The sequence below is a fragment of the Manis pentadactyla genome, chromosome 1 (assembly GCF_030020395.1).
Source record: "Manis pentadactyla isolate mManPen7 chromosome 1, mManPen7.hap1, whole genome shotgun sequence".
Classification (NCBI taxonomy): Eukaryota; Metazoa; Chordata; class Mammalia; order Pholidota; family Manidae; genus Manis; species Manis pentadactyla.
In genome coordinates this window covers 164,290,931-164,309,842 of record NC_080019.1, presented here as the reverse complement: position 1 = coordinate 164,309,842, position 18,912 = coordinate 164,290,931, and the positions used below count along the sequence as shown (strand labels likewise).

At 39.6% G+C, this 18,912-nt stretch overlaps 1 protein-coding gene across 1 annotated transcript in view; it reads right to left on the bottom strand.

Annotated features, from left to right (window-relative positions):
* The window catches only part of BBX (BBX high mobility group box domain containing), a 260,911-nt gene extending 242,215 nt beyond the window's left edge, over positions 1–18,696 (bottom strand). Inside the window, exons 1-2 of the mRNA XM_036930771.2 lie at positions 18,541–18,696; positions 15,295–15,366 (exon numbers count right to left, since the gene is read on the bottom strand). The gene's annotated coding sequence lies outside the window, so the exon portion shown is untranslated. The remainder of the gene's footprint in view (positions 1–15,294; positions 15,367–18,540) is intronic.
* Positions 18,697–18,912: the final 216 nt, after the last annotated feature.

The following is an 18,912-nucleotide window of genomic DNA, read 5'->3' as shown; positions in this document are numbered from 1 at the left end:
GACATGATCTCCTTGGATATAATTGCCAGCAGGGTCTCTGCATACAGCTGCGCAAGCTGTGCTGTGCACAACCCTAGGGGGCACCACTCACATCTGAGGGCAGAGATTTATGTATTTACTAGGACAATTTCCTGCCAAAAGGCAGGAAAGTGTCTTGTTTTACAAAAATCAATCTATTATGACGATTTTCCAACATCTGGAACTAGAGTATCTCGAGAAAAGGGTCCTTTTTTTCTAATTTACACAAAGGCGCAGAATAAACTAGCAGCTGCCAGGACTACCTGGCTCTTCTTTGGAAGTTCAGGGCTGGAGGTTGGCCACTCCCCATCATGAACTCCCAGAAGCAGAGCTCCAACAACGCATGCCAGGCTGCCTCCCTGAACGACAAAGCTTAAGTTAACTTTTCCCAAATGAAATATAAAAATACCAACCTTGAAAATATTACCTAAGGTCTTAACTCACTAATGTTTAAGTTCACATACATTTGAGTGAATTCAGTCAGAGTTACAAGGTATATATTCATTATGATCACTGAGGCGTCACAGTACACCAATCAGTTAAATCACTCTTTCACAACTAAATTTGTTCTGGTTTTACAAACTTCTTTCTCTTGATAAAAAGCTTTGAGCAGTTTACGCTTTCATGGACAGAACAAAATCTAACAGCCCTAGAATAACTTTATAGGCTCTTTTGCTTAAGATTAGGATGATCTGGGATGGTTTTTCCTAAGACTAGACTGTAATAAACTTATGGCATTTGATAAACTGGCATGCCATTTAACAATGTGTTATTGTTTTGCAAATTCTTCATCTGTTTTCACAGGACACAGGGAGCAACACCAAAGCCATGTTTCAGTTTATTATCTGTTAGCTACCAAAATTACGTTATACTTCTAAATAAATTAGAAGTCAAGTAGTAAGATAATAAAATGATTTCAAAGCAATAATGTGTTCCATACAGCTTTACTGTAACAATACATATTAGTTCTTTGATCTTTTTAACCATGTATAAACAATGCCACAAAGAAAAGTCACATATTCCTGCTGTAAACATAGTGCCATCAATTGACTAAAAATATTTTCTGCGTCATTTTGGAGCTAGACAGATTACTACAGCAAAATACCAAACCAGAAATCTTACATCCTGGTTCCTCACACGGCCTGGGTCCCAGTCTTAATCTGGGCCTTGCTTCTTCAAATTTAAAATGATAGATTATACAGCTCCAAGATCATCTACAATATCCCTTCTAGAGCTAAAATTCTATTATTCTCTTTGGATGTAAATGATCTGAGTTCCAAAACTGTTTTCTTTTTTATGTTGTAGCACAATTTTTTTTTAAACCACAGCTATTTCATCTCTTAGAATACTATATAATACTAACTTTTTTAACTTTGGATGTTTACCATATGCTTAGAATGATTCAAGAAATAGTTATTAATGCATAACTATGTATATGGCAGTCTGCACAACAACATAGGAACACAAATAGAAAAAAGGTATTTTTATCCTGGGCTGGAAGCTCAGCAAACAGATCAACAGGAATCAAGACAGGTACATGGCACTATGGAGTGGTACAAACGGCACGCAGGCTGCACAAAAGGCAGTAGAAGGGAGAAGGGGCATAAACTCCTTGTACAGAATGAGCCATAATGGAATGCCAGCCCCACCACTTACCGGAAGAACGACCTTGGGCAAGTTGCCAAGGCTCTGGGACTCAACTCCCTCATCTAAAATGGAGGTAATTCTTTATTCACAGGCTGTTTCAAGGTGGACAGATAGGGACCACTGGATTCATCTGCTTAAAAACAGGGTGGCGAGGAACTCTAATTATCCTCATGACTTTTATTTTCATACTTAATTTTAAGTGAAAAGCCAAACTAAAGAAGTTCAGAGTTTCTGACCCCTTGGATCTTACATATGCTTTCCTCAATAAACACACACTCTGGGTTTCCTTTACACTGCAACTCTTCCACAAACCTCTTCTTTATCCATTAACACTACACCACATCCCAAAATTGATATATTCAAATACAAATTATAAAAATTAAATTGAAGTAAAGGGAATCTGTAGAAATAAATATTCTAAATACATCACTTTTGTGTATTAAATCCTTTAAATAAAAAAGGTTCTGGAGCTCTAATGAATCTATCTTTTATCATTCTCCCACAGTAAAATAATTACAAGGACTCTTTCCTCTTGGGGAACGTTGAGATAAGATCCTAACAAACAAAACTTTTCTACTATGTAAAATATTAATTGAATAATTGATCCTGTAGTAATTTTTTTGGATAGAAATACCTTCTCTGTTACAGTTGGCACACAGTGCTATATTGAATTCTCTAACTGGCCTATGAAATGTTCCTTCTCCATGGAGTGCCAAATTAAAATGCCTTTTAAATTTAAAAAGAAAAAAGCTTGAGCACTTACCTCCACTTTGTTGAAAACACCAGTTGATGTCAAATTATAATATGAATGTATTCCAGAAATGGGCATATAGCTCAGAAATCTATATATTAATTCATACTTCCCAATTAATTTTCATTATAATTTCAGAAATATGTCTCACAGGAAAAAAAGAATGGCCCCCATGTATAATCCAAATCTCACTTAAGAATCCTAATATACACTTCAAAGCACATTTTTGTCAGTGTGTGGTCTCTATGCATTTAATGTTCCATCACAAGCTGTAAAAAAGTTAAGTCAAATGGACAGTGTTCCACATGATCTGAGAACACTTATTTAAATACACAAATAGACTTATGTACACCAGAAATTTAAGGCCCATTTCACTGATATTTCCCAGTCCACAGGGCATGAACAATTAACCATATCGTCTGTGCCTCTGCTGTTCCAGGTACTTACAGTGACTTATCCTGGGCTGGAACCCATGATAAAATAAAACAAATAAAAATAAATAAAAGAAAGAAACACATCTTATAGCTCAAATAAGATAAAATCTGCTCTGAACAATAGGCAACTGTCTAGAGGAGTGGTCAGAATACTGGGTTCTGGTCTTGGGGGATCCATGGCAAGCTCAGTGAGCTGGGTCAAGCCATTTAACATTGAGCCTGTTTCCTCATCTGCAAAATGTTAATAATGATACACGACTACCTACCTCACAGCATAGTTATATAAAGAACAGATAAAATGTCGTAGAATCACAGTGTAAACTCTACGTTGCAATAAGAAGTGTAAGACTATTTTACTACAGTGCCTGTAAGGGTGACAGCCTCATGATAAGGTTTGATGTCTTAATGAGGAAGAGGATGAGGCACAGAAATTTTAACCGTTTAAGCCTTTATTTGGAGACCATGTTAAAGATGCAGGAGGGCTCTATGGAGAAATTTTCTTCAGCTCTGGGAAGCTTGGGCAGACTGAACTCTTTCCTAAGGGCAAAGGGGAACTTCCTATGTTTACTACAGGACATCAGAAATGCAAATTAGAGCACAGTAATTTATTAATTGTGCAGATGTGAAACTGCTTTAAATAAACAGGTCCTAAACGAGATTGAATTGTGGAAGGGGTACAGGGGTTCCTGTCTTGACTGTTACAGCAGGGCAAGAGGCTGGCTGCCTTTGTAGGCTAGCTTCTAAAGAAAAGAGCTAATGCCATAGCTTCTCAAGGAGGAAATGTTTGCTCTTGTCAACTTGGACAACGCTTAATAAAATGCATAAGAGGTTTATTATGACCATAAAACTGGAATTTTTGCCACCTTTTAAAGAGGCTTCATGTAGTAGAACAAGTCAATGAATACATGTTGCACAAAATAATGACCATTCAATATTTTGAATTGAACCCAGAATTACCAAACAGACATAACAGATGGCAATTATTTGCCTTACCCAAGTCTCTTCAAAAAATGATTAGTACTGTATTCCTTTACACATTTGTCATTATGTGCACATTACAGACCACTGTTTACTTTATATAGGGACCTGGGAGGAGTAAAACTTAAATCTGTAAAATCAGTAGCCACTGCTAATTGAAGACCAACGAGAAATACACATGAAACATTTTGAAATTATGACTTGTCAAGAATATATAGGTAATTTTGAAAGTGAATTAAGTCAAAGCTTTTCAGGAAAACATCTTTAATGAAGAAAAGTACCAATCACCACAGTTTTTAATACCTATATATGACTTTAAGGCCATATATAATTTTTAATACCTATATATAAGACTTAAAGGCCATTGGCTGTATTTGAAATATACATCAGGAATGACATGTAGTAAGATTTGAAAAAAATAAAGATAGAAAATTCACCTCTTAACAACTCATTCATGATCACAGTTCCTCATGCAGTAAACTCATCACTGTGTATGTGAGATCAGATCTTCACATGGGTCACTCTGTGGCCACCTATGATCCCATTCCTCAAGACCTTTCAAGCTACAGCAAACTTTGGATGGATGTGTTATTTATGGAGAAACTATATGAAGAGAATTATTAAAATAAAACAAAACTTAGGTTTATGACATATCTGTATACGTTCTCTAGCACTACAAAGAATAGCACCAAATGAGATGAAAACACATGTCCACATACAAAACTTGTAAAGAATTTCATTATTATGGTGAGAACTGGTATGTAATGAGATCCAAACAGCAGTACTTCCATGATGCCAAACACCCCCAAGACAGAGAACAGAAGAATTAATAGTTATTATTCTGTGTGTCTCTGTTCCTCTTTGCTGTTTAAATATAAACATTAAGGTTATTATTAATGTCATGAGCCTATGAAGAACTAGTTTCCCCAATCAGCTTCTTCTTTATGATTTTGCTTAGGAATGTATTTGTTTGTTATTAAGCATTCAGGGTTGGCATCTGGAACATTATGCACAATTTTAGAAACAAAGTTTTAATCTAAACTGGGCTGGTGTCCAGAAATGACCAGTCAAAAGAGAGCTACAAATACAACTGGGTGAAAACGAGTACATTCTGAGGTGTAATAAACACAAGTTATGATGAAAAGAAGTGATCCTGAAGGTTTGATCAAGTCAAAGGGGAATCCAAAAACTAGATACAGATTACAAAGCATAAAACCGGAGGACCAAACTCAAGGGTGCCCTCTAGGCCATGACTTACTAAACGATGAGAGAAACTGCAGTTACCTAGGCTGAGAACATCTTGGAAAACCTAAAACTGCCTGATGGAAGCACTGGGCATAATTTTTTATCTGTAGTCTTTCATGAACAGAAAAGCACATCTATACCTATTTAGAATCTCATTTTATGTTTAATAACTTGGGTGAGAGATCTTATTAATATGCTCCTAATTAGCATAATATTTCTAAGTAAAGGTAATAAATATTATCGATAGCAGTTCATAGTATTTTTATTGGCATGTGTCCTAGTATGGACATCTACTTGAAACTTATTCTCTTCAGTGTATTCTTAACATGATTTGGTTTTTAACAGGATTTGGAATCCTGAAATACTTCAAAAGTATTGTGTATTACATATTGTGACAATAATTGTAATAAATAAGAAAGAAAATCCAAAACACTTGCCTGAAACATAACATGTTAATATAAGTTGAAAATTTTATCAAAAAAAAGTTAGTGGCCTTTCAAATAGATAAAAAAGATACTAATATTTACAGGAAAAACAAATGAATGTTAGAAGCCTAATTTTTAAAATTCACTCTAGTGCTTAGGCCAAATTATTTTGACAAACTTAATGATAATTAGGACAAACACACGCCACAGCAAGAAATCCCCCCATGTTTTAATGTTCAGCTCGTATGTTGGAATTAGCCAGTTTTCAGTAGTATTCACACAGTACCATTTTATGTCATATCTGTTAGAACAATTAACACAGAATAACTTACATGTCAGATATTTCTATCTCCAGGACTTTTCCAGCCAGTAGAATACATTTGCTTTGAGGATGAGGACTGTTCCATATTCAGCTTTATATTTTCAAAGTATATATCAGCATCAACATGCCACAGTACTCAATCCATGAATGCTGTATTAAATCGATGACAGTTCTTGCTACCTGAATCTCACCAACACTTGACCAAATCATTTAATATGCAAATCTTTGAACATGACCCAAGAAAACCAGTCAAAAGGAAGGTATTAAATTCCATCTAACTTATTCAATTTACCAACCTACTGAAATGAGACCACTATGGCAGTGAACAGAACATAAGAAATGGAAGCTAGACACCCCTGCTAAAGAACCATTTGGCTACAACAATACAAGAGTACATTCTCAGTAAGATTATCATCCACAAAATGAATTTCCAAAAGAGAGAACTATTTATGTATTTCATGCATAAGGGAAAAAGAAAAGCTATTTTTAAAACAACAATAAAGAATGACAAAGATTTTACCTCCTGTATCTGAATTAAGCTCTGACTTTGCTGATTTTGCAAAGATAAAATGATTGAATTTCATATGAACAGGGCTCTTAGTACAAAAAATCAACAAGTTACTTAGTATTTTCTACTTGTTTTGCTACTTACATACAAATGTGTAAGTTATAAAATCTCTTCTACATATCACAGAAGAAATAAGTTTTTTAGGTAAAACTAATCAAAAGTAGGTAAATTTTCTTCAGTAAAATAAACCACTTGGAAAACTGGTAACTTTTGACTGATCCTATATCTAATGCAGGTTTGATCATCAGAAACTCTGAAATGAAGTGATGAATATGCTTACTAATTTTTCCACTAATACTGAATTCATTTTCAAAGCAAATGTCAGAAAACTACTTTATAACACTATCCATGTTACATTGGTAAATTCTTGTAGTAAAATATATTCACTGATAAAGTATTAAAAAAGTATCAGAGTAAAAAGTCATAGAATATTCAGCTATGAAAACTCATCTCCTCATGAAAGAATGAATGATTTCCACTTATGTACCAGGGAGATTAATAAATAGTAAAAACAATAACTGTTGTTATTAGACATTCTTATGCTAGAAACACCAACTAGAAAGTTCACTAAATATCGATATATAAATTAAGTTTTGGGGCTGGTTTAATCTTTGTGACCTCATTGATCAAAATCAACAACAGCCTCCAGCTCAGAAACTTTCTCATCTTCCTCCCTTCAGAGTGATAGGGAGTAGCGTTCCAGCTTTATCATTTCAAAATGAAGATGATTTCTCTTCTGGGAGAAAGGAAAATTGGGAGAAATATTTGGCTGGAAGTTGCCCCAAACCTTTCATTTCTAATCTCTTGGAATGTGACCTTCAAGGCAGGAAAATAATAGAGAACAAGCCCAGGAGACTGCGGCACTGCAGACAGGAGGTCTAAGCCTGGTGCGGTCACTTGTTACCTGTGTGACCGCAGATGAGTTATTTATCCTGAGACTTAGTTTACTCATCATTAACATAAAGAACATAAGGTTACTTCTCATCAGAAAGTTGTTGTGAAAAATAATGTAGGAAAAATAAAATTTGTGCTTCATAAGGAGGGCTCTCAGACCAAATTATCTTTCTCCCTTCCTCCCAAAGTAAAATATCATGTGAAAAACTCTTCTAAAAACTGCTTTCAACTTTCCCTTAAATACAAATGAAACTGTGTGTTTTTCTATCAGCCTTAAATGATTGGATAAGGAGTTTACTCCCACTTATTTCATAAAAACAACAGGTGACTGGATGATTGGATAAGAAGTTTATTTCATAAAAACAGCAGGTGACTTTACTTTGCATAGCCCTGCTAAAGGCTCCTCCTCATAATCCCCTAATTGTCATTTACACGTAGGAAACTGTGTTAAGTCTCAAACTCACATATCAACAACTTTATTATATAAATAGTGATGAATACTAAAAGAACTTGGAAACTACAAATCTTTAAACCAAATAATGGCAAAAAGATAGTTCAAGTCCATATTCTCATTCTCAAACATTAGAAGGCAGTATCACAGATGTAAATTCATGAGCACAATACAAGATTGAGCAAGAACAGATAAGATGGATAGACAGGAGGAATAGAAGGAAGAAAGGAAAGGCAAGGGAGGGAAAGAAAAAATGTCATCAGTAACTCAAAAGATAATCAAAGTTTGACAGCTGGATGTAGAGAATTACTTTCTCATTTTGTTCCATGCTCCACCACTTTTCCTTTGCAGTCAATCAGAACTACACTTGGGTGAGTTCTGAGAGGTGCACCAAAAGCTGAAAAACAACTCAGCATTTTTTTAATATTACAGGACTCATCATCCCCAATAAGATTCCCCCTAAATTACTGACTCTGTGTCTTCCTGACCCAAAAGATGTAGTCATATTAATAATGAAAGAACTTTCTTTAGCCATTAATACTTTTTGTCTATACCAAACGAAGACTGATTTTAGTCTTACTATAACAATAGATTAGATAAAGCTATCATTACTTTATTCCTAGAGTATCACATACACTCTTCCTGACATCACACTTTTCATTTCTCTATGGTAGATTTTATAGGAAATTAAAAGTATGAAGGCAAGATCTTAACTTAGCATTTCATAATTAATTACTGAAAATAAAAGTTACTATAGAACAATACCACCAAAATCATTCTCACCTGAGGAAAGAGAGAAAATTGAAAACTTTCTGATAGAAGGTAAGAAATGTGCAAGTGGCAATATAGGAAACACAACCCTCCTTCATGAAAACTCTCCACAGTAAACTATAATGAAAGTAGCCTAAATTTTGTTCTTTATTATATGAGAAACATTCAACAGGGTAGAAGTTGTGTATGTTATACAGACTTGTGTTTGTTTAAGAAAACTAACAACTAACAACTATAACAAGACAGGAATCCCAATGTCAAAATGGATATGAGGTTCAGCTAACAGGTGTGTGTGTTTCCTTACCCAGAAGGAGCCTTTCACTCTGCTAAATTTAGGAAACACAAATGATATTAACTACCATTTTTGCTTACCTGACTTTATAACCTCTAATGTCTTCCACCCTTGTACTTGATGCCACAGGATTTCTTCAAGACAGTTTGATTGAGTTAATATATAATGCTAACCTATCTTCCATGATTTACCAGCTTGCAATGAATGCTTAGATGATCAGTGACCACAATTAGCAAAAGGATTCTCACTGAGTTAAATGGGTAGGAATACCAGTTTCACTCTGTAGACTAAGAAAGTTCATACAACACAATCACAATGCCTTATTTGAAACTCTTAGGTCCAGATATGCTTCAGATTTTGTGGGCAGGGGAGAGGGGTGGGTGCAGTTTAAAAAGGTCAGATGGAGTATATAAAGAACATATACATGCAACATTCCTAACTAGATCTAGAATAGCATATCACAATCAAACATATTATTTCTACAGCAAAATGTATGAATATTCCTTCTAAGTGGGCTTTAAAAATTTTAAACTAAACAGGCCCATGACAGTTTGAATCAGGTTTTGCCACCAAATGAGTTTTGATGCCAAACTTTTGGAAGAAAAAAGACTTAGTTTTCCAGAGATTTCTTTGAATAAAGGATTGTGAATGTATATCCAATGCCTCTATAAATCAAAGTACAAAGACATTTTCAAAATATATAGTTTTAAAATTTATTAGACATGGAAAAGTATGGCAAATTAAAATTTAGAAAAGTAGAAACATGTCCCTGGAAAAAATAACCTTAAGAATTAGGAAATGCAAAGTTAATTTTAATTTATTAAAATAAATGAAGTGAATGTTGAGACTACTTATAAATAAATGTCTATGTTGGAGGCAATGAGTATCTTAGTTAAGATACTACTGCCCTATGAACCCAGATACTTTGTAGTCTTTTGTACTCCTTTGCATTTGGCAGTGAATTGCATTTTCCCTAGCTTTTGATTTTTACATTGTTTGAGATTTCAGGGATTTGGGGTATTTCCCATTCATTCATCTTCTTCTTTATTTATTTAAGTGCCTATTTTGTGCAGTGTAATTTGTTACGCACTCTGGATGTAATGCTTCTAGATTTCCATGCCTTGACATAAAGCTGTTTTAATTGGTTGTGAGTAGTGCCCCAAGTACTTATTTACAAACAGTTAAGAGTACCACCGTTTATAACAGATTTTATTTTACATGTGTGTGTATGGGTGTATTCAAGGTTTTTACTCGAACATCATTTTCATCTGTAAGTTATGGTATACTTTTCTTGACAGGGAAAGAAGTGGCTTTATCTCAATGTGAACTACCTATAAAACTCACCACATAATTTATCTATGTCTATAGCCAGGGAAATCATAATGTCCCATGTGTAAACATCAGTCACATGTGTCTTGGTACAAAAAAGTTTGAGAAGTGATGCTCTAAGACATTCCATGATGCATCAGAGTCACCAGGGAGAATGCCTAGTGCTGTCAACTAACCACTTTAAAATATGAAAAGAGCTTCCCTGTCCTGTTATGTCTTTTTAAGGAGGTGGGAAAATCATTCCCCAAACCTCAAGGAGCATCATACTTAACTGTGGCATCCCTCGGCTATTCTTTATTCCCTCTGGTTATTCTTACTATCTCCTTCAGTAACAAATCACTTGTCCAGCACTTCACCTCCAGTTAAAAAACGCACCAGTGTCTCATGATACCAAGGTTGAGATTTACTTCAGGGGAAATAAAAATTAAAAGGCACAGTTTCAAAAAAGTTCAAACTTAGTGGGAGCTGACATGAGGTGAGATAAAACGATAAAAACATACACTATATATTGAGTGCTGTGGGTAAGGGTCACTAGAGGTATTATTGTCTTGAGTAATTTGCATCCAACTGCATAGTCTATGTCCTTTTGCACATATGATAATGGAAGTTTATTCTTAAGTGGCATGCTCAACGTTCCCTAGCTAGAAAGCAATGGGGCAGCAGGAGTGGAACCCAGGGCTCTTTGGCTGCAAAGCCTCTGCTCCTCATACTACACCTGCTCCTACAGGTGTATCTACAGAGGACGAGGATGGCCTCTCAGCATTACAAACATGCCCGACTGAAATGAATCCATGGAATCTTGAAGCTAGAAGAGATCTCAGCAGTCAATGAACTCTGACCCCACATTCAGGGCATGGCTCCCATTCAATCATTAGCCGTCTGTCCCTTATACCAGACTTTCTCAGTGTGTCAAAGGACCTCACATATGCTTTGGAATCAGCCCCAGTACTAGTTGAAAATGCAGATTCCTGCACCCTATGAGAGGATGGGCCTGGGGACCTCCATTTTTAGCAAGCACTCCAGGCTGGTATTCTTCAAACTGTAAGTCATGAAATCAATTTAGTAAATGACTCCCTGTATTATTTTTAATAAAATAATTTAGAACAGATTAGATTCCTAAAGATTATATAGGAATAGAAAATATCAGAAAGGCACTGCTCTTGATACTATTTAAGCAAAATTTGTTTCAGTTTTTACATGTGGATTGGGGTATAAATGGTATGTCTTGCCATACGCTGCAGTCAAAAACATGTAAGAAATACAGCTGCTTACATATTTTCTTATCCTCATTCTTATTTCTCCTTTGAAATAAGTTATCAATCTAATTATTCCCTTCATGAAAAATCCAAACTTCTACGTCTTTTTTAGGATCTCAGTTATTCCATTCCAGGAACTTGTTTATTCCCTCGTCTTTTCACCCAAGAGCCATGTTTAACTTTGGTTTAATTATTTAATCAATATTTTATTTTTTTAATTTCTTCTAAGATTTTAATAAAATCTAACTTACTGTTATTAATTTCTACTCTGTATTTTATACAACCTCCTCACTATCTGAAGTTACCCCTCTATCTAGATCCTTAAACTGACTCACATATTTTAAATTATTAAGTTTATATTTTGGTAGGTGTGTAAATGCTTCATAGTCTATACATAATTCTTTAAGTCTTTCATTCCCTTAGTCTTTCATCTTCTATTTATATATATTTTTAGAGGCAATTCTTTAGTGGCTTGACTTCCTCTGCATTTCCATTGTATAATTGGTACTTATTTCAATTCTCACCTTATCTTTTCCTTTGAAAGGAAAAAAAATGAAAACAATCTCCATTAATACATGAAGATTCAGTGCGTATATCTTTACAGTTTTAAAATAATGTCCTGGCGTTTCAAGGAACTCTAATTGCCTTCTAAGGGATAACATGAACACCTGTGAATGTTGAGTGCAGCTATACTCCAAAAGTGCTTTCCTCAGGTATGACTTAAAATATAGAAATCTCTAAAATTGGACACAGTATGTGATGACTGCCCTTAGGGCAGTACAAACTCACTGACTGAATTACAGCCACAGACTCTTCAAGCTGGAAGACTCCCCAGTCAGTCTTCAGCCTTAGTCCTTACTACCTTCAGAGCAGTGTTTCTCAAAGTGTAGCCTGAGGACTACGTGCACCCAATTTACCTGGGGAATATGATAAAAACCAAGTGGCGACATTACAATGATTTTGTAATTTGAGTTTGTTTTCATTTTGTAATGAGAGGAAGGAAGCTGACTAAAAATACAGGAGAGATACCATTTTAAAAGGTGCCCTCAGTGGTGAAATGTCAAAAAATGAGGTGGACTTCAAACTACAAGTCTGAGAAAAGTATCTCTTCTTAAGTTAAGCACCTGCTTAAGTTTAAATCTTAAAATATAGGTATGCCACACTGGTGGTGATGTAATATGCCAAAATTAATTGTCTAAATTTAGTAACTTGGACCATTTAACTATCACAATGTTAAGCATTTTTGTAAGACAATAATTTTAGGGATTCCCTTTCATACAGCAAAAACAGGCACATCTGTAATAAGACTATTTTCAAAAAGTTTTTTAATAGGGTTGGGCTATGAAGAAGTCTCTATTACTTCTATTAAAATTTTCTAATATTCACAGTAAGATCCACTTAATATGGCCCTTGCTTCACCCATGCTCTGTATGAAACATAGGAAACCGTAAATTTTATGTTGCCCATTGATTACTAATTAGAAATTGTTGTAATTTTACTGAAAAATACAGCTTTATAAATACTTCAGCTACTGAATTAGATTCTCACTAGTTGTGACACATTATTTAAGTCTGTTGTTCCTTCTTTTTTAAGTACATACAAGAAAAACCTTATCAATTACATACTTATAACACAAGCAAAGCATAATTATATGTTCATCCTAGTTTTCACTCAAAGCTACATTCTAAATTCAGTGTCTAAACAAATCTCGTTTCAATGGATTAAGTATAAAGATCAGATCTATAAGGTCAAAGGTGGTATATATTCTTTTCAAGTTGTATAGTAATTACATGTATAGTAAAAGCAGAGCTATCTCACAAACTCTTAAACCTGGAGCATTTATTCTTCTTTAATTTGGATATGAAGATCAAAATGGATTTTCAAAGAGAACTGTCAGAATCGCAAATCTTAGTTGATATCTAAGTCTGTAGTGTTAAGATTCTTCCAAAAACCGCCACCATACCTCCTACCTACAAAGATGTAGCACTAAGAAACAAATCCATGAGCCCCCTCTTTTCAATAGTTAGCATGAAATGTAAAATGCAAATTAAGACTTCAGTTTCAGGGATTACTAGAGATATGCAGGATAATAAATGGGACATTTGGAAACTCTTGGACAGGTAGAAGCAAACCTCTATCTAAATCCTTATTTTGATAATTAAACCTCAAATAGAATACATTTTGGTCACAAGTAACTGGTAATTAATTGTCACGGTGACTTTTTTAGATCACTACTACAAGTTGTACACTATAAAAACTACTCTGACTTCAAAGGCCAAGACTCTTCTTGAAAATATTGTTTTAATGAAGCAGTTATTTGATATCTCAAAAAAAGGCAAGAGCTCATGAGATTGCTTTTTGTTCTGGAAATTACTGATTCCCATTTTAAATTTTGAATTGGTCAAATGTATTTCCATGGGGGAAAACTAACATTAAAAGTTTGCTCCAGTGAAACAAAATAATGTGCCTCACATGTATAAATGTGGTGTTCTTTAGTAATCAGGAATGCATTTTGAATATTCTTGCCATATGTTCAAAAATGAAAAACTTCTCTTACAAACAAGCTTTAAAAAAAAGAAAATCAAAGACACTGAAATATTTTGGTGTGCCCTAAATTAATCTTACAGAACCATCTCATTCTGACCATTATGTGGTATATTAGGAGGTTATCCGAACTACCTGAAATAATGTGATGTATTCATTCTGTACAAGATGCTCAACACAGAACTTATATTATACAGAACTAAGGAAGGTTCCCAGCAATGTCAAAGTATATTTTGCTACTATCTGGAAACTACCAGAAAAGGCAGGTCTTCAAACACAATTCCTCTTAGTACTAAGACAACCTTTTCATAATGTATAGAATATCCCAGGAAGCCAGGGAACAAAACAGATAAAGTCCCTTTTTCTTTTATGGAAAACTGAGATCAAGTCCCCATTCATTTACAAAATACAATCTCTTATGTTCACTGTGGCAATAATACAAAGCACTACAGCTGATTTACACAATTTAGTAACCAGTTTTCTTCACATATCAGCAACTTGAGCATATCTGAGGTGTTCCTTACAATGGAGAAACAAAACAGCAATTTGGTTTTCTGCAGTTTGGGCTCACAGTACTGCTTTCAAATGTTCTATAAATCCTCAGTTTTCATCTAGACCATGACTTCTCACAAACTTTTCAGGCACTTGCCCCACTGTTATTTCACCAATTTTTCCACTTGCGAGGGATCTATCTGAAAACAGCACTTAACAGATTTCAAAGTCGCTGTTTATTGCATACTCAGGCTGTTAAAATGCACCAAATTTCTCCAAATAGATAAATTTTTAAGGAAGTTATGATCAATTTGGACACAGTCATTTGCCTTTTGAATCAGGCTGGTACACTAAGTGCTAGATTTGCTTCACTGGCCAGTCCACCCTTTCCTACCAACAAAGTTTCTGTCCCAAACAGCACAAGTGACCCAAGAAAGAGCCTAAGAAAGAGTAAGCAAATATCAGTCAGAGTAATTACAGAGGCCTTCTGCACAATGATTCCTTGGGTTTTTAATAATTCCCCTCATTCATATGCTGTAATCTTTCTACAATATTATCTAGCATTAAATTTCCTAGGCCTTCAACTCTGTGTAAAACTTCATTATCAATTAGAATGCTAGAAAAAATAGTTTTCAAATGACAATTACTTGCAGAAAAATGTGAATTGAATATTTAAACTATCTTAAAATAATAATAAGGGTAGCTGAATTCTAAATACTAAGAATCATAAATTGACTTTTACTGTGGGAGTCTCAGTGAGACAAGCTTTCTGGGATGTTGCAAGCCAGTGAAGCATCTTCCTATGTGAACAGCAAAGGCCCTCATGTCATTACTAATGGCCATCCAGCTTCCCTGTATAAGGAGTTTACATACTTACCCAGGAAGGCAAATGGAAAGTGCACAGGGAGGAAGATGAACTGCGGCAAAGCCTTTGTCATATGATAGTGACCTATAAAGTATCAAATAAAGGCACATCATCAGTACGGTAGAGCTTTACAATAAAGTCCCAACTCCTGCAACACCTATGAAGAAGGACCAGGAAACCTAGGAGTCCAGTTCCCCACCAATCCCTCCCCTCTCTCTATCCCCACCCCCACACGAAAAGTGTGGAGCAATAAAGGCAAAGAAGCTCCCCGTATTCAAAGGGCAGAGGCTGAGGGTAGCCCGGCTGGCATTCCAGGGTGTCTCCAGCCCTCTCGCTGCCTACTCCCCATATGTACAAAGCAGAAAGTTGATCCTTTCTGCAAAACCAAAACCCACACCGCGACCATTCATCAACTTGCACAAGTGATCACCCAGGACAAATACACCAGTAGCCAAATCATAGCAATCGATAGGCAGCCCGAGCCTCCCCCGTGCCCAGCACCCGGCCGGAGGCAGCACGGCGACGGCAGCGGGTCCAGGTAGCGCAGTCCTCAGCCCTGCAGACCTGGGCGGCCACAGCCGTCGCCCAAACGCCCGGCCCCGGTCACAATCCCGAGATTGGAGATCGGAACCGAGCGACGAAATACATTCGCCAGAGCCCCCGGCGGCAAGTGCAGGGCCACCAGGTCTCCGAGGTCGGGGTGGGGGGAGCTAGGAAACCGAGAGGGAGGAAGGGAGCGAGGGCTCCCACCCCGCCTTTGTTGCTGGTCACCATCAAGTTTGCATCTTAGTACAAAATGTCGATCTTAAAGGCTGACAAGACAGAGGCAGAGGCACAGGGAGAAAGAGAAAGGGAATAGAGTCCATCTTGCTTTGGGGAAGAGGGGAGGGAAAAAAATGAAGTACAAATCCCACACTCCGGGTGTAAAAGTCTGCTAAACACCTTTTCAGAACGGAGGAGCAACGAGTGGGGTGTCCCCGTCCCCGTGCCCGCTCGAACCGGCGGCGGTCTGGGCAGAAAACGCCTCCCTCTCCTCCTCTTCCTCCTCCTTCCCCTCCTCCTCCCTCTTCTCCTCCTCCGGCGGGCCCGGGCGAAGATCCCGCCGCCACCGCCGCTGCCTCCGCTGCCCCCCGGGGAGGCACCGCCGCCCGCCCGGGCGCTGCCATTCCGGGCTTGGACCGCGCGGCGCGGCGCGCGTGGGGCCGGGAGCGGGGTGGCCGCGCGGGGACGTCCGCGCCGGGGACCCCCGCACGCCCTCGCAGGGGGGCTGGCTACAAAAGTCGCGCGAGCAGAGGTGGCGGCGGCGCGCAGAGCAGAGGGCGCGCGTGGGGGCCCCCACGCCGCGCACGGGCAACCCCAGGGGATGGAGAAGAACGTCCCTCCCCGCGTGGGGAAAGTACCCCAGTCCCCGACAGCCCGGCGTCCGCGGCCGGCAGAGGAGGACTGGACGTGTCATTAGCAGGACAGGCAATGGTTTCAAAGCCCCAGGCCAATGACCATTAGCAGGGGCAGAGCTCGTTCAGTCCCCATCCCCCACAACCTCCACGCACCTTCCCCTTCGTACCGCCCCCCACCTCCACCCCACCTCGCGAAACTTTTCAACAAGATCCACCTGGACTAATTTGTCCTCAGACAGTTAAAATATTGACGAGACCCTACACAACGGGTGGGAAAGGGAATGCACGCTTTATTTTCCTTTCTACAGAAAGGAAAGAAAAAATAGCTTCTCTCTCCGTCTCTCCCTCTCCCCCCCCCCCCTCTGTCGTACATGTTGTGTCTTAGCTTTTTGCATCGTTTCGTTTTACCTTCCTCATTTAGCAGAAATAATCGCAGATATTTCACACACAAACGTGTTCCAGATTCTTGGATTCAGGATCCTTCTAAATTACAGGACTCGGATTTGGTCTCAGTTACGTTAAGTTTCATACAAAACCAAAAAATTTTTTAAAATAATTAATACATTGCTGAGGGTGAGCGAGCGAGACGAGGTGGAGGAGGAAAAGAAACCTCGAGTCTAATTTCTGTAATTTACTGGCGACCCGGATCGCAGCAAATAGCAGTGTAACACGAGTGTGGCTTAAGAGGGCTGGGGAGCTCTTTCTGGAGGCATCGACCCCATCCCCGGATAAAGGATCTGCAAGTTTTCTGTCATCGCGACCACGCAATGCCATAACTTACCTTCAGAAATAAGACTTTAAACAGCCAAGGCCTTCCTCCTCTTCACCACCACCCCCAGCCTCGCTCTCTCCACCTTAAACTTATTGACACAACATAATCCCACATTCAAGCAAAATCCTGACACAGCCTCCCTCCTCCTCTCCCCCACCCCTCTTCCCTCCGGTTCTCCCGTTCTCTCCCCTCCCTCCCTCCCTCTCCCCTCTCGCGTTCTCGTTCTCCCCCACCCCCCGCCTTCCCTCCCTCTTCTCTCCCCTTCTCCCTCGCCCTCTTCCCCTCTTCCCCTATTCTTCCTCCCGGCTACTCTGGCACTAAACAGCACTTTCTCTACTCGCCGCGCGTTCGGTTCGGAGTGGGGGGTGAGAGGGCACCGATCCACGGGGCCGGAACACCCAAATCCCAACTCTCCAGATGAAGGAGCGACCGGGCTGCTGTTCCCGGTCAGCGACGCACACGAACGTTCGATAAAGGCACCGAGGGCTGGCTCGCCGTACCTTCCTCCCCTGCCCCTGCGCCCCAGGCCCCACCTCCCCGGCAGCCGAGCCCCGGTTGCGATCCACGTACTTTCGCCGAGATGAAGTTTGGGGCTCCCCGGGCGGCCGCGAGCCGACCGCCGGCGTGAGGGCTGTGTTGTTGTTTTGCTCGGGCTGCTCCTGCCCGCGCCCAGGCTCCCGTGCCCCCTCGGGCGGCGCTGCCTGAGCGCTGAGAGGTGCTGGCTGCAAATGCAGCCTGGCACCGGCTGGCCTACTACTCCCCAGCCCGGCCCCCGGCTCCCGCCCGCGGGGCACTGCCTCCGCGCCCCCCGCCCCCGCCGGCGCGGCCGCCGCGACCCTCGCCCCGACCTCTCCCGACCCAAAGTTTTGGCGGAGGGGGAAAGTGCCCGGGGAGTAGAGCGGCCAGCCGCTGCTCCGGACGCGCGGGGTTCCCTCCGTCTTCCTCAAGTCCACCCTACCGGCTGCCGCCGCCGCCGCCGCTGCTCCTGCCGCGGAGTCCTTGGGGCTGCAGCCGGCGTCTCGCAAGTGAGTAGGAAAACAGAAAGTGCGGGGAGAGCGCCCGGGAAGGGCTGCGGATGGGGGCGCTTACCTCCGGGCTCGCCGGGCGTGAGGCTGTGTGTGGCTCACCCTCAGCGGCCAGTCAGGGTTCTTCTATGGGAAAGTGGTGAGGAGCTCGCGGAGCCGCTCTGCCTCCGCTTCACTGTACACTGCTCCACATACAGTACATGCAACCCGGAGAGACTGAAAACACTCATTTTATATAAGGCAGTCTGCCATTGGTCCGCGCCTTGACAGACAGACCATGCAGCCAAACAGAAGGCCCGTTACACCCAAACACACGCACACATACACACATTTTACAGAGACACACAAAGATCATCACATTTTCTATTTTCTAATGTTCGGGACCTGTAGACAGTAGGAGAGGACAGGTAGAGAGGCCCAGCAGAGTAGGGTCAGG